Source organism: Armigeres subalbatus, chromosome 2, assembly GCF_024139115.2.
Source record: "Armigeres subalbatus isolate Guangzhou_Male chromosome 2, GZ_Asu_2, whole genome shotgun sequence".
NCBI classification, from domain to species: Eukaryota; Metazoa; Arthropoda; class Insecta; order Diptera; family Culicidae; genus Armigeres; species Armigeres subalbatus.
Window position 1 is genome coordinate 323,489,800 of NC_085140.1, and position 15,642 is coordinate 323,505,441.

Here is a 15,642-nt window from a genome sequence, read left to right on the forward strand (position 1 = left end):
TGGCTGCTGCTGGGAATCTTACAGTAACAGCCATTGCCGAGTGTCCTCCATTGATGAAGAAGGTTGGCTGCTGCATACATGAATAGTTAATTCTCGCCGCTCCTGTCGTCCGTCGCTCCAACGAATACCCATACATCATGCCTGAGAACAATCAAGTCGCGTTCTTGTTGGCTCTATATATGGATAGATATGGTGTCGAATTGTTCGGTTCAGGGCTGATAAAATATTTTTAAACTAACCAAAAGCAAGTTTGCCTGAGAGATAATGACTCAATGTATCCAAGGGAGTTCCCATTTTAACCACTTTGTTGTCATCCAGCAATCCAAGTTCTTCAATACCATCCATGTTACCCACACGTTCGGCCAACCTGTGTTTCTAAGTTTTCGTAGAACATGTCGTGGCATCTTTGCATTCCGAGTAAAGTTGATGACAAGGCTGCCCAGGTTATCTCCGGTCCAAGTGCGGGTGCAACATTGGATGGGGATTAAATGACGAATTAGACCCAGGAGCTGCATTGGTTTGATACTGTCCGAGAAACCCTTTGTAACGAATTGTTCCTTCGAATGAGAGTGTGCGCCCCTGGGAGGCCATAGAAGCAAATCTTGGTACTTGGTGGAGTCAATTGATTAGGGGAATCCTTCCAGTGCGAATCCGGGCAGGGGAAGTCGAGATCAGCATGTGGAGCTGTCATTAGATCACCAATTTCCTGGAGATTTCTCTACCACTTGTCCCTCTTTGCTCAGGTATTTGCAGCAGAAAGTGTGTTCAGAAGAACACCGCGAGGCGACCACGAGAACTTGTATCGCAGGGGATTATCTGAGTATTCTGGTGCAGGTAGCCCACCACAGAAGCTCGGCCGAAGGATCTGACTACTCCACCTTTCTTGTACTTCGTGTATGCATTCCAGGGCCAGCAAAATGATCGATGCCGGGATCCAAGCCAACTTCGTTCATGAGAGTTACTCCCGCCTCCTTCTTGGCACTTTCATCTAGTCAGCCTTGATATCGCGTCGTTCAAATAACTAGCCGTCACCAAATGAGTCCTACCGGCAACGTGCAGTGTTTCCCGCAATCAGCCCGGTGCAACGAATACGGCAGTAACGAAACCACAACATCACTTTTCCTCGCATACAATTCCTGCAAATTTGTACTCTCATCTGCAAACGTTTATGTAAACCGATTCAATTTCTGGTAGAAGGATTAGCCAGCCGGTCGGCTATCTTCCTTGATTTGTGAACCCACTTTGATAACAATGACATTAGACTCCCTGTGAAGGTACTCCACCAAAGGTGCCGATACGAAGCCAGCTCTGAAGAACTAACACACTCGCTTCTTTCCAACGCACGATCCTTCAGTTTTATGTCGTCGATCGAAAGTTGGCTTCGGCGAAGTTCTTTCGTTGATGGTATTCATATCCGGGAGTAAGTCGCATTGTTGCGATATGATGGCGCCTTCAACGGGCTGGCAGAAATTGTGTGATTCAAGAGGTTTCGATGCGTCACTTGTAATATATCCAAAGCATACGGATACAGCAGATCTCCAAAGAAGTCGGTGGATTCTCTTGGCAGTTGAGGGCATATTATCAATCGAACATACTAATACGCCTTCCGGTCCTTTTGAAGCTCTTTTTTGATCTTTATTGCGATCAGCATCGTACAAACAGAATGGCGTATCGATTGTGGTGCACTCGTTCGGCATAAATCTCAATGGAACCACCGACTGATCACCGCGAGATATCACAGATAGCCAGCATGCGATGTGGTAGTGCAGGGAGCACTCTTGACTGGTTGGTAACCATGGGAGTGTTCGCAGGCTAATGGAAGATCTTTGCATCAGGAATGGTAATAAGTTTTGCGTGCTCCGACAGCCCAGTGATGCCATTCGCCAAGCGATAACTGAGGCGTAAGGTGGCAATGTTTGTACTGAACGTTGAAATATATCGCTCGGGGTACTGATCGTATTCAACGGCGTCGAATCCGCCACCGTCGCAGGTTGCGTTCCAGATGATCGGATCGACTCACTTCTACATGCGTATAGCTTGTTCCTGATCGCTGCCATGTTCTGAAACCTTGCGCAAACTTTCCGGCGGCATTACATACTCAATGGGTAGCTCTTGGAAGACTTCTGCTGCCCCTTTGCAGAGACGGCGTTTTTCCCCAGATCCGGTGAAGATGTAACGTCAACGGTCCAATGGATTTGGGCATCATGCCAAGTGCGATCTCTCATATCCACAATCCTGAACCGCTTGTCGAGCCATTGATGAAATTACGGTAGTTATGCGCTGGTCCCACGTGCTAAAAGAAACAGAGGATGATTTGTGTTGCTGGTTATATAATACCTAAGATCTAGAAAACAATACCATGAAAGGTGTGTGGTGGCCTCAGGGCCAACAATCGCAAGGCCGAGAATCCATGTAGAATATTAAACCATACCAGCTACTTCCGGCGTATTTGCCAAACGCCACTTTTTAATCGCTGCCGCCCATTTCGGTCCATCAACTTCTTGGGTAGTCGACCAGGCGAATATTTTTCTCCAGACAGGCATCCAGGAGGGGCATATTGGATTCCTGTGCCTTTATAGTATGCTAGAGAAGAAGCAGGTCTTCTGTGGTATGGAGTGCGTCCACGGGGACCTGCTTAACGCCAAAGATGAACGGAAGCTTCAAGCTGATATCTTCTTGGACAGTGGCGCCAGCAGCGTTAAGATAAGCTCTGCAATCAGGAACAGAAACTTCGTCAATTGTCGACCTTTGTTTTTTCCGTTGTTCGTAAATCTCTGTTATCATGCCTGTCATTTTGCGAAATGTGTAAATCTAGTTTATTATTGCTTTATGGACTGTTCATTACTTCAGGGTACGGATATTGGCGTCACAACAGTCACACCTCCAGGCGAAATCATTTAACTAGGCTTGTCAACATTTTCCATGTGAGCAATCAAGACGAAACGCAGCTATTCGACATCAATGCAAAAATATACCTATATTTGGACCATACATCAGTTTACGAACATTTTATTGGTCCGGGTTTGCAAAAATAAACCATAATCAAAAATCCAAATGAGTTCGCTTATCGCAGATTGCCTCTCAACATACGCTGCGCATACATAGCGGCTGTACACGATACAGTCCATTCATCTGTCCAACATTGTTATAAAAAAAGCGCGTACTGCTCGGTAACTGTAGCTTATTTTTCCGTATTTTTTATTTTTGCAAATCAGTGCACAATCTGAGGCGTGTTGGACAAGCGCTTACTCAAATTCAGTTGATAAGTGGGTTAGTTCAGAGATAACGTGTCTTATGAGGTGTGTAGTGGCGATGATTGGGTTTGTTCAAATGATCAATACCCAAGGAAGTATGCTGTTGATAAATTAATCAAATCCATTATTAATAATAAAATGACGATGTAATTTGAGCTGTATGTGGATTATACAGTTGCTTTGCCGGTTGTGGATATCTTTGAGAGAGAATAATACAACTAATCCGAAAATCACGTCCTTCTTGCCAATTACGTGCATATTTAAGCAAACTTTTACGAAGAATAATCGTTTTTCTCTAAGAACAAAATTTGGCAGAATCAATTGAAACTAGTGTCAACAAATTGCAATAGATATTGATTACACTATAGTCAACAGTGTTTTACTCCCTTCAACCATTCTCAGTGTACTTGAAAGATTTTTCTTCGCTGAAGATTCAGTCATAAGGCCCAGATTTTTAGCAACTTACGTCAGGCACCCACATTTGTTGCTAAAAACGAAAAATCAATTCACAAAAGGTATCGTACAGTGAACTCTCCTAACTCTGATATTCCTGTAACCTCGATATTTTCTCAACTCTCAGATGAAATTCAAAGTTCCTTGAATCTAGCATACTGCGCTCCTCCAAAGTAAGTCGACATCTCCCTTACTCAATATTCCTTTGCCGAAGTAATCTTTTCAAAGCATTTTCTACCTCTCTAACTCGATGTTGTCAGAAACAGTAAGAAAACATGCACGACGAAGTTAGAAGTGAAAAGTGATAAACGAGAAGTGAGAAATTAGAAGTATGAGAGAGGAAAAAGTTAGAAAGGAGAAATTAAAAAAGTGAGAGATAGAAAGAGGTGAGAAGTGAGAAATGAGAAGTTGGGAAATGCTGGAAGGTAAGAAGTTTGAAGTAAATAAGCAAGAAATAAGTAGTGGGAGAAAGTAGAAAAGCCATACAAAGTGAGAAGTGAGAAATTTGGAGGTGAGATGAGAAATAAAAAGTTAGAAGTTAAGTGAAATATGATAAGTGAGAATGGAAAGTCAGAGGTGCAAGATATAAGATGTTGAATGTGAAAGAAGTTAAAAAGCAAAAAAGGGTAGAAGATGGGCAAAGGAAGTCAAAAGTGGAGTTGGGGTGAAGTGAAAAGTGGGAAATGAAAAGTAAAAAGTGAGAAGTGAGAAATTGAAAATAAAAAAGTGTAAATGGAGAAATATATGTAAGAAGTGAGGAGTAGGTGAGTAGTGGGAAATTGAGAAATGAGAGGTGAAGAAGAGAAGTTAAGCAGTGCATGAAGATCTAAGTGAATAGTGAGAAATGAAAAGTAAGAATATAAAAGCTGAGACGTGAAAAGTTAGAAGTGAAAAGCGATGAGACAGAAACAGAAATCAGAAGTGAAATATAATAGTTACAAGTGAGAAGTACGAGCAGTGAAAAATGAGTTGATAAATGTTAGATGTGCGAAGTAAGTAGGTGAGAAATTAATAGTGAGAAGTGCAAAGTGAGAATTGGAAGTAGTGGTAAAAGGGAGATGAGAAGAACAAATGTGCGAAGATAGTGAAGTCAGAAGGGGGTAGTGAGAAGGCTGAAAAGGTGAAATTTAGGACAGAAGTATAAGTTTTGAGAAGGGAGTACAGAAGGGCGAAGTGAGGGATCTGAGGAACACAGAAGTGAAAAATGGCTATTATTTCTGCTTCCTTCTTTCTTTTCTCTCTCCTTCTTCTGTTTTACCTTCTCCTGTCTTGCCATCTCCACTCACTCTTTCACTACTTAACATCATCCGCTTTTCATCCTACAATTATCCTCTCTCCTTCTCACCTATTTCTTCTGTTTTCCTCACCACTCACATTCTTCTTGTCACTTCACAACTATCAACAACTCACTTCCTCACTCCACTTTCTTCCTCACTTCGTCATCTCTCACTTTCCACTACTCACATGTTACTGCACACATCTCACTACTCAATTCTCACTTCCGTTTCTCAGTACTCACTTCTCACTACTCTGTACTCATTTGAAAAATCTCATTTCTCACTGCTCAACATTTACTTCGAACATCTCTCTCTTCTCACTTCACTTAATAAAGTCACATTTTAATCTGTTCACTAAACGGCATTCGCCAAACCGTAAATGTAATTCCTTATCTGCGATACCTCTCTAACTCGATGGTCCCTTCAATATCGAGAGTAAAGGGAGAGTCGTTCACTGTATTTTCAAAGAAATTTGGGTTTCTCCTCTGCAAAGCTGAATTTTGGCTCCTTACTTTTTAGAATAAAGTTTGAATTTGGTGAATATGGGTCTTATGTAAAATGCATGTGGGTTGTTGGATTTCATTTGGCACATTCAATTGTTGTAGTGAAAAACGGAATCTCAATTCACAAAAGTACGTCTTTTCATAGAACAATTCGGTTCTCTCTCTGCAAAGCTGGAATTTCGGCTCCTCACTTTTAGAATAAAGTTTAAATTTTGTAGAATGGGCCTTGTGGAATGCATTTGGGTTGTTGGATTTCATTTGGCATGTACATTTGTTGTGAAAAACTGAATTTAATTAACGAACGTACGTATTTTCATAGAACTAACAAACTAACTGACGGTGAACTAACCAATCCCGTACGTGCATCGCAACCACAGATTAGAATCATGCAACTTACGGGCTGGGCTCGATTGCAAAACTGGCGTCGGTTACAGTCCCGGAACACCAGTGGTGGAACTGAAGATTTATTCTAAATGGTGGCGTCTTAGCGGGAAATCATCGAGTGGCCGTCGGGCAGCAGCAGCAACCGTAACATTTTTACGCATGGTTTGGACTAACGTTCGGTTGCTGAGTGAGTGATTAGAAAGGCGCATTGTGGATTTAAATTCGGTTCTTTTTAGGACAAACATTTTATGAAAAGAAAGGGTTAATTGCAAAAAAAAAATGGCGTCGGTTGCGGTTCCGCAACATCAGTGGGGATACTGGAAGGAATAAATATAAAGTCGGTATCAGAATCACAAGCACTCGTCGGAGGGAGACCTTTAAAAAATGTATTCGCATGGATGGCGTCTATCGCGTTTCAGCAGCAAATCATCGAGTGGCTGACGTTGGCAGGTATGCAGAATGGTCATGCGATCATCCAAAATTTATTCTGCGTATTACGGCCGGTAAATAAATTAAGTTGTGCGCTTCTTATCGTCTTTACAGTTCGCACGCTAACACAATGTCCTATCTCAAGACAATCGTGGAGATGCAGAGGTATACTCGGTCTCTAGTAGCAACGAGAGGACTAAAAATTCTTCCCGCCCTATATGACCGTAAAGACCGTTGACAGAATATGTAGCTTGACAACGATAAGATGATACACTTGAAATCTATATGCATAAAAATCCATTTTCTGTTTATCTGAACCTTATAGACTCGGAAACTACTGAACCGATAGGCGTGAAAATTTGTATGCAGACGTTTTTGGGGCCGGGAAAAGTTCTTAAGATGGTTTGAGACCCCTCCCCACTTAGGAAAGGGGGCTTATATACAAATGAAACACTAATTACCTCATAACTCGAGAAATAATCAAATAAATGGAACCAAATCTGGCATGTGGAAGTTTTGGAAGGGAAGATATGTTTCTGTTGTGGTTCGAAACCCCTCACCTTCTGGAAAAAGGAGCTTCCATACAAATGAAACAGAAATTTCTGCATAACTCGCATACTAATCAGAGAATAAATCAATTTTAGGCGAAACGAAGTTCGTCTGGTCTGCTAATATTTAATACAAAAACTTGAATTAGGGACACCTTTCTCTTGAATTTGAGTTTTGGTACAATGACTTAAAAATTAATAAAGTTTCATTATAGTTAGTTTAGTTTGGGAAATTTTCACTCGTGTTTGAATGTGATCCAAATTAGTGGATCATGTATTATTAAATATTTCAGGTGTGTCATCTTATCGCTGCCACCCTATAATAAAACATATAAGTGTAATGTGACAAAAAAAAACGGAATGAAGGAAGTCAACATAACACAAGAAGTGGAGTCAACATAACACTTTAGCGAGATAAACTCGATCATTCGATCTAATTCATATTTTTTGCGTAAGTAATCTTCGATATAACGAACCCCCTATAGAACGTACAATCGATATAACATCACTCGATATAACGTACATTCTCTGATATAACGATACGAGTAGAAACTAGCTGTCATGTGTACCTGGCCTTGCCTCGTAGTTGCCAGTACAGATTCGCGGTTTTTTTCCGATCGGAAAATGAATACACCAATTGATCAACAGGATAATTGTGTTTTCTAATTGATACTTCATCATTTGATTAAAAGAAGGCAGATTTTATTTGAAAACATTGACTGATTTTGAGAAAGGAATCTAGTGCTTTATATGCCGAATGACCATTCGAATCACCGCAGACCAAGTTCATATCGATAAAGCACATTTATATGAGACGGAAACACCGTTGATTTCCCCCAAAACAAGCAAAAGTTCACATAAATTCCAAAAAAATGATTTTACTTTTAATTCTTATTCAGCCTTTCTGCACCAGTTAATGTATCGCACTAGTGGTCCTGTAATTTGGCCAGTCCCATAAGAAAACAATGAGATTTGCCAAATAAAGAACCAAAATTAAGAATAGTGCTACAACTGGTGGCATGCGTTCCTATTACATGGATTAATCAATTTTGAGGATAATAACAAATTTTTTTCAGAAGCGTTTCACAGTTGTTCTAAGGCAAGCAGGCAGTAAAACCTTTCGCTTGAAGTCCACCACATGCTACTTTTTACTTATTCAAAAAAATAGTTGTTCTTATGTATAGCGACAATTGGTACACCGACCCTACATTCATGAAGGAATGAAAAAAATTAGGAATTTTCTAAAAAAAAATATTAAAAAGAATTCTGAAGGAATATTAAAAAAAAACTTCCAATGGAATTTTTAGAGGAATTTCAAAAGGAATTCCTTAAGGATCCCGGAGGATTTTATGGAAAAAAAAATCTAAATATAATTTCTGCATAAATATTTACCTATTAACCTTCCTAGTGTATTGGGGTCCATTTCGACCCAAGCACACCCAAAACAACGCTGTAACTTTGTAACGCAACGAGATAAAAATCTAGAAAATTCTGACTTTTCCTAACTTTCGGAAACTAAGATTCTCTGAGATAATCTTGGAGGGGAGCCACAAAAAAAAATTGACACATCATGCTTGGGGTCCATTTGGACCCAAGATTTCCTCACGATCCAATTCCAAAAGTTCGTTCCAGAGTTTCGCGATTGTTTCGTAATAATCTATCCTGGCGAATTATGAATGTAATCAATAATGAAAATCTTCTGTAACATCCAAATATTTCAGAAACGGTCCTTCCGAAGATCCGGAATATCCGTAAAAGTGGAACATCCGTAAAAATGACCAATTCCTAAAGTTCGCCTCAGTGCTTCGCGATTGTTTCATAACCATCCATTCTGGTCAATTATGGGTGCAATCAATGAAGTTCGCAAAATGTCCCAAAACGATCCTTCGCAAGATCCGGAACATCCGTAAATGTCCGATTTTTCGTTACCATCAATCCTGGTGACAATATTATGCGTGCAATAAATAGTGAAAGTCTTCTTGTAACCCCCAAATGCTCCCCTAAATGGTTCTCCGAAGATCCTGAACATCCGTAAAGAGGCATTCCAAAAGTTCATCCCAGAGCATCGCATTTTTTCCGCAAATCCATCCATTCTAAGAATTGTGGATGTAATCAAGGTTGAAAGTCTTCTATGACCTCAAAACTCAGAAACGGCCCTTCGAAGATCTGGAACATATCTGCAAAATGGCCAATTCCAAAAGTTCCCCAGAGCTTCGCGATTGTTTCAAGAATCTATCCTGGCGAATTATGAATGTAAAACCAAATGAAAATCTTCAGACCTCCAAATGTTCCAGAAACGGTCCTTCGGAAGATCTGAAACATCCGTGAAACAACCACCCAAAACTTCATCCCAGAGCTTCGCAAAATTGGTTTTATGAATGCAATAAATAATAAAAAATCTTCTGTGGCCTCCATACATGACACAAAACCGGTCATCCGAAGATCCGGAACATCCAAAAAGCCATTTCTGAAAATTCATCCCAGAGCTTTGTGGATTTTTTCCATCCCTGACAAATTGTTGGTGATCACAGTGAAAGCCTTCTTTGACCCACAAATGCCTCGAAAATGATTCTCCAGAAGATCCGAGCATCCGTTAAAGAGGCCGAATCCAAAAGTTCATCCCAGATTTTTTGCGATTTTTTTCGTAAATCCATCCATTTAGGCAAATTCAGGTAATCAACTAAAGTGAAAGCTACTTCTGTAACCTCCAAATGCTTAAGAAAAATCCGGTACATCCGGTAAAAGTCTCCAATTCCAAAAGCTTATCTAAAAAAATCGCATTTTTTCATAACCACACATCCTGGCGAATTGTGTATGCAATCAATAGTTAATGTCTTCTTTGACCCTTTAATGTACCCAACATGGTACTCCGGAAGATCCGGAACATCCGCAAAAGTGGCCAATTCCTAAAGAATTTCACGGAGTAACTTCCGGATGAATTCCCGGAAGAACTTCAGCAGGGATTCCCGGAGAGACTTCTGTAGGAATTCCCAGAAGAACTTCCTTTAGATCTTCTGGAGGAATTCCCGGAAGAACTTTTGGAAGAACTTTTGGAAGAACTTTCGGAGGAGTTCCCAGAGCAACTCGCGAAAGAATCTTCGGAGGAATGCCTTTAGGAACTTCTCGATGAATTACTTGATGAACTTCCGAAGGGATCACCGGATTACTGGACCAACTTCCGGATGAATGTCTTTACTTGTCATAAGACGATTCCAATTCCATACAATTCCATTTGATTCCACCACTTGATTGTACCTTTGACAGATACGTATTTCGACCACAACAGTAAGGCCGTCTGCAGTGTCTCGTACTTGGTTCGACGATTATTATCATTGCATATCGCGGAGAATTTTCATTATTGATTGCCTACATAATTCACCCATATGAATGGAAGCGAAAATTAGCAAAGCTGTGGAATGAACTTTTAATTCATTATTTTCACTGATATTCCTGACCGAGGAGGACCGTTTAGTGGACATTCTGGGGACGTGTCACAGGAAAATTCCTGACTATTGATCATTGGTACACACATTTCTTCCCCATGTATGGTTCGAAATAAAATGTGGAGTTCTGGGATAAACTTCTGGAGTTAATCATTTTAACGGATGTCCCAAATTTTCCGGAGAACCATTTTGTAATTGTTGGCGATGAAAGAGGACTTTTACTGTCGATAACAGACGTAACATGTCATTAACAATGTTTTCTAAAAAATCGATTGTAATTAACTTTTGGTAGGCCGTTATGAATGCTAACAAAAATACGTAGCTCTGGGAAGATTTTTAGGATTTACCCATTTTACAGATGTTCGGATTTCCTGAGGACCGTATTGTGGTCTTTTCGGGTCACAGAAGACATTCACTATTGGTTGTATAAACAATTCGCTGATTTAAACAGTTTCGAAAATAATTGCTTGAGATGAACGGCCGATTTTGCCACTTTGGAATGTTCCGGGTATTTCGGAGGGTCGTCGGTCATCTCAGAAGACTTATACAATTTATTGCGCACACAATTCGCCCGTATGGATGGTTACGAATAAAATAGTGATGCTCTGGAAGGTTTTTTTTTTCGGCCACTTTCACGGCTGTTCCGGATCTTCCAGAGGATCGTTCAGAGCAATTGTGGGTCGCAGAAGACTTTCACAATTGATTGCACAGACATTTCGTCGGTATGATTGGCTATGGAAAAATCGCGAAACTCTGGAATGTATTTTTGAAATTGGCCACTTTTACGTATGCTCCGAATCTTTCGGAGGGCCATTTCGGGGGCATTTGGGGGTCACAGAAGACATTCATTACACCCACAATTTGCCAGAATGGATGGTTACGAAAACATCACAAAACTCTGGGATGAACTTTTGGAACAGACATCTCTTTATTTGTTTTATGTTCCAGATCTTCCGAAGAACTGTTTCTGGAACATTTGTGGACCACAGAAGACTTTCACTATTGATTGCACCCACAAGTTGCTAGAATAAATAATTACAAAAAAATAGGGAGCTCTGGGATCAATTTTAAGATTTGGCCTTTTTACGGATGTTCCGGACCTTGAGGAGGACCGTTTCTGTAGCATTTGGAGGTCACAGAAGATTTTCAATATTGATTGCACCCATAATTCGCGGATAGATTATTACGAAACGATCTCGAAGCTCTGGGGCGAACTTTTGGAATTGGGTATTTTTACGGTTCCAGATCTTCGGAAGGACCGACATTTGAGGCCGATGATATTTACTATTGATTGCACCCGTCTTTGACAAATTTAATTGTCGAAGCCAGAGGCATTGCAATTCCTAAATGAAATTAAATTAACTCCATTATTATTGACGACGATCTTCAGCTACTGATCCGGTCTTAAATGTGGAGGCAAGGCAATACTAAAGAACTTTTTGATCCCGCGTTGAAAGTTATTTATGAGATTTGCAAAATGAAAATTAAAACGTTTCGCTATTCTGAGAAATACCAACTTTGAGAATAATGTCTCGAAGTTGGATCCCAGTTCAGTTCCCTTTTGAAATTAACGAAATTTAAAACCTCAAAAGCCAATTCCAGCGCTTAAAGAAGGAAATAAAATTTTATTAACCAATGGCGAAAAGGCAATCAAAAACTTGCTCAGCAGTTCGAGAGTGCCCATAATTTTAGTCTAGGTCTCACTAGTCCAATTGAGGATCAGGGTTATATGGAGCTTCGAGGACATTCTCAACCAAGATAATGTTTTTGACCTTCGTTGGGAACTAATTTGGATGAAGTGAGATCTATTACTAGAAAATTTAAAAATATGAAAGCCCTGGGTGATGATGGTATTTGTACATACTTATCAAAAAACTTCCTGAGAGCTCTTTATCATTTTTGGTTAATTTATTTAACAAATAAGCCAATTGGTATACTTTCCAGATAAATGTAAAACGCCAAAGTTGTTCCAATTTTGAAGCCGGATGAAAAATCCAGCTGAGGCTTCTAGTTATCGCCCTAAATCAGCTTGCTTTCTTCAATAAGCAAACTGTTTGAAAAAGATTATTTTAAATAGAATGATGGTTCATATTAATGACAATTCTATTTTTTGCTTGATGAACAATTTGGTTTTCGCCAAGCATTCAACCAATCATCAGTTATTAAAAGTTTCGAATTTAATTCGGCTCAACAAATCTGGAAGATATTCGCCTGGAGTTGCTCTTCTTGATATAGAGAAAGCATTTGACAGTGTTTGGCATGAAGGTCGATTGTAAAATTGATGAATTTTAATTTTCCTCTGTACATTATTAAACTGATCCAAAATTATTTATCAGATCGTTTCACTGCAGGTAAACTTATCAGAATTCTAAATCTGATAGATTACCTGTAAGAGCTGGAAATGTTCCCCAAGGCAGCATAATGTGGCCCATTTTGTATAACATTTTACTTCTGACTTACCTGATTTACTCACCAGGGTGTCAAAATCTTTGTTTCAGATGACACGGGCTCTCAGTTACAAGGCTTCGTGATAGTTTTCAAATATTTGTAGTAGATTGCAAAAAGTTTGAATATCTTCTCCACTTACTTTACAAAAATGGAAAATTTCCAATGAATGCTTCCAAAACTCAGCTTATAATTTTCCCACATAAGCCGAGAGCTTCTTATTTGAAACCTTCTAGCAGACATATTAATACCATGAATGGGGTTGTTCAATTAATTGGTCTGAAGGTTAAATATTTAGGACTCTGCTAGATCAAAATTAACTTTAAAAATCACATTGAAGGCCTTCTGCCAAATGTAACAAATATATTAAGTGCCTATATCCAGAAACAGAAAATCAAAACTTTGACTTAGGAACAAATTTTTAATTTCCAAACAAATCTTTAGACCCGCCATGTTGTATGCTGTGCCAATATGGACTAGTTGTTGGGTAATACCAGAAAGAAAGTGCTCCAGAGGATCTAAAATAAAATTTTGAAAATGATTCTGAAGTTGCTCTGGTATAGTACCAATTACGAACTTTACAGAATTTCTAATATTGAGACATTGCAACAAATGTCCAACAAAAATAATTTCCACTTAGATAAAAATCGTTGCAATCTTCTATTGCAACGATTAATTCCTTGTAAATTTAGTATAAAATAGGTTAAGTTTAGTTTCAGTTGAAAACATTGTAATTCCTACATGGTTCAATTCAACCAGAGGAAAAATTTAACTGCCAGAGGCAATTGAAATGTATTAATAACTAAAAGCGTAACATAGCAAATAAGGATGATAGAAGTGTTAAGAAAACACGAACACCTAGTCTAAGATGAATGAATGCAGGTATTAGATAATTATCAACAAAATTAGTTAAAAAAAAAAAAAAAAAAAAATGATACTTAAGTGCATTGTGTTTGTTTACCAGGATGCTGCCGTGTTTTCGTTTCCAGTCGGTAATCTGGCAAGAGGGAGTTGCAACTGCTGCATCACTTTGCTCTTTGCTTCTATGGTACCTGCTCCATTGCCTCTGGTGAATTTAATAAACACATCGTGGTGTGTGTGAGTACAAAAATGTGAGAAACACTTTCTGGTACTTAGCATTATTTGATTTACTCGCCGCGGTTTCAGTCGACGCGGGTTGCGGTCTGGTTTTTCCCTATTGAAATCCGGCTCGACCGGTCATTGCGTTCCAAAGTTATTGAAAAAACATTGTTTTTCTGCCAAGGGTCCCCCCTTCAGAAACAAAAAAAAAAATAATTTCTCAGATATTGCAGCATATTACAGTCATATTCAAATGACCGCAAATGCATATGAATTGATGGAAAAAGTAAAATCTATCCCCCTAAAGTGCTATTTCGACCTTTCTTATGTGTTTTTCTTATTTTTTAATGCGCGAGAAAGGCACCACCAACGCTAGGTGGATTGATCTGGGTTTTTTTTTTCATATTTTCTATAGAACATTCGTATAGAAATTCGGAGGTCCTTCAAACATTTCTTGGGAAATTCCTTTAGATTTTTTTCCAGAAATATCGTTAGAAAATCCTTTGAGAACTCTTTCTAAAATTATTTCGATTTTTTTAGGAATTCCTTTAGGAAATGATTTGTAAATTTCTTTAGAAATACGTTCAAGAAATCCTTTACAGAATCATTCCAAAATTCCGTTTGGAATTTCTTCGGAAATCCCTTTAGGAAATCTTCGACTATTCCGTTGAAAATTCCATAAGAAAATCCTTCAAACATGTTGTTGGAAATGCCTTCATAAGTTCTTTCCGACATTCCTTCGGGAATTAATTCAGATATACCTTCGGAAAGTCTTTTCAGTGCTCCTTCGGAAATGCCTTTAGGAATCCCATCAGAAACTATTCCTTTCTTCAGTACAGTAAATTTCTGGAAGAATTCTTCCAAAAAAATATTGGATAGAATTCAGCTATTTCGTATAGTTTTATTAAAGGGAAGAATTCCTAAAAGAATTTCTGAAGAAATTCTCAAAGGATTTTACGAATAAAAAATTCTGCATTTCTCCAGAATTTCCTTCAGGAACTGCTTCAGGTATTCCTTCGGAAGTTTCGCTAAGATTTATCAAAATTGGCGGAACATAATTTTTCTCCCTAGATTAAATCCTACAAAAGATCGCAGGACTTCTATAAAAAGACCGTTTTCGAAGTGAAATGGTACAACTTTTTGTACAAGGCAAAAAGGCAAACAAAATTTCAAAAAAATATTTTGAAACAACCTTCATTCGATAGTTTGGAAAGTAACCTAACTTTTGGTGAAGAAAAATCCAAGGTACATTGAAGTTACGAAATATGCCGATTCGAACACGACGTGTACGGCGCTGGATCTACCCGATTAACCAAGTCCTTAATGATGTATCCGTGCATCGCCAAGGATCCCAGCAGGTCCGATGATCTATGACTCGATATCGACTCATGGATGTAAAAAAAATATTTTCATGGTTTATTGTGAACTGCTTTCTTCATAATGTCCTGGAGCTCAGATCATCACGTCCTGGAGCTCAGATCATCACGTCCTGGAGCTCAAATCACATTCAAAATCAACCCACCGATCCTCAACGAATCACTGTTTATGGTTACGCCACTGGAATGAATATGATGTTTTGCACGTTTCAATCAAAATAGAATTTATGAATATAAATAGTTCATTCAAGGGAAAGCAGACGATTTAATATTCGTGGCTATTTTTTTTATTTGTTGCAATACAACTGCAAACACACTTTTTAGTTTTGGTATGAAGTTTATTCATATTATACGTTATTTTGGTATCATTGATATCGCTCTGGTCCTATTAAATACAAACCACTATTTCATTCTACCAAGGGAGGACTTATTGAACAGTAGAAGCAGAAT

At 38.9% G+C, this 15,642-nt stretch overlaps 1 pseudogene; it reads right to left on the minus strand.

Annotated features, from left to right (window-relative positions):
• Positions 1–1,644: 1,644 nt before the first annotated feature.
• On the minus strand, positions 1,645–15,156 carry LOC134209917 (alpha-aminoadipic semialdehyde synthase, mitochondrial-like; annotated as a pseudogene).
• Positions 15,157–15,642: the final 486 nt, after the last annotated feature.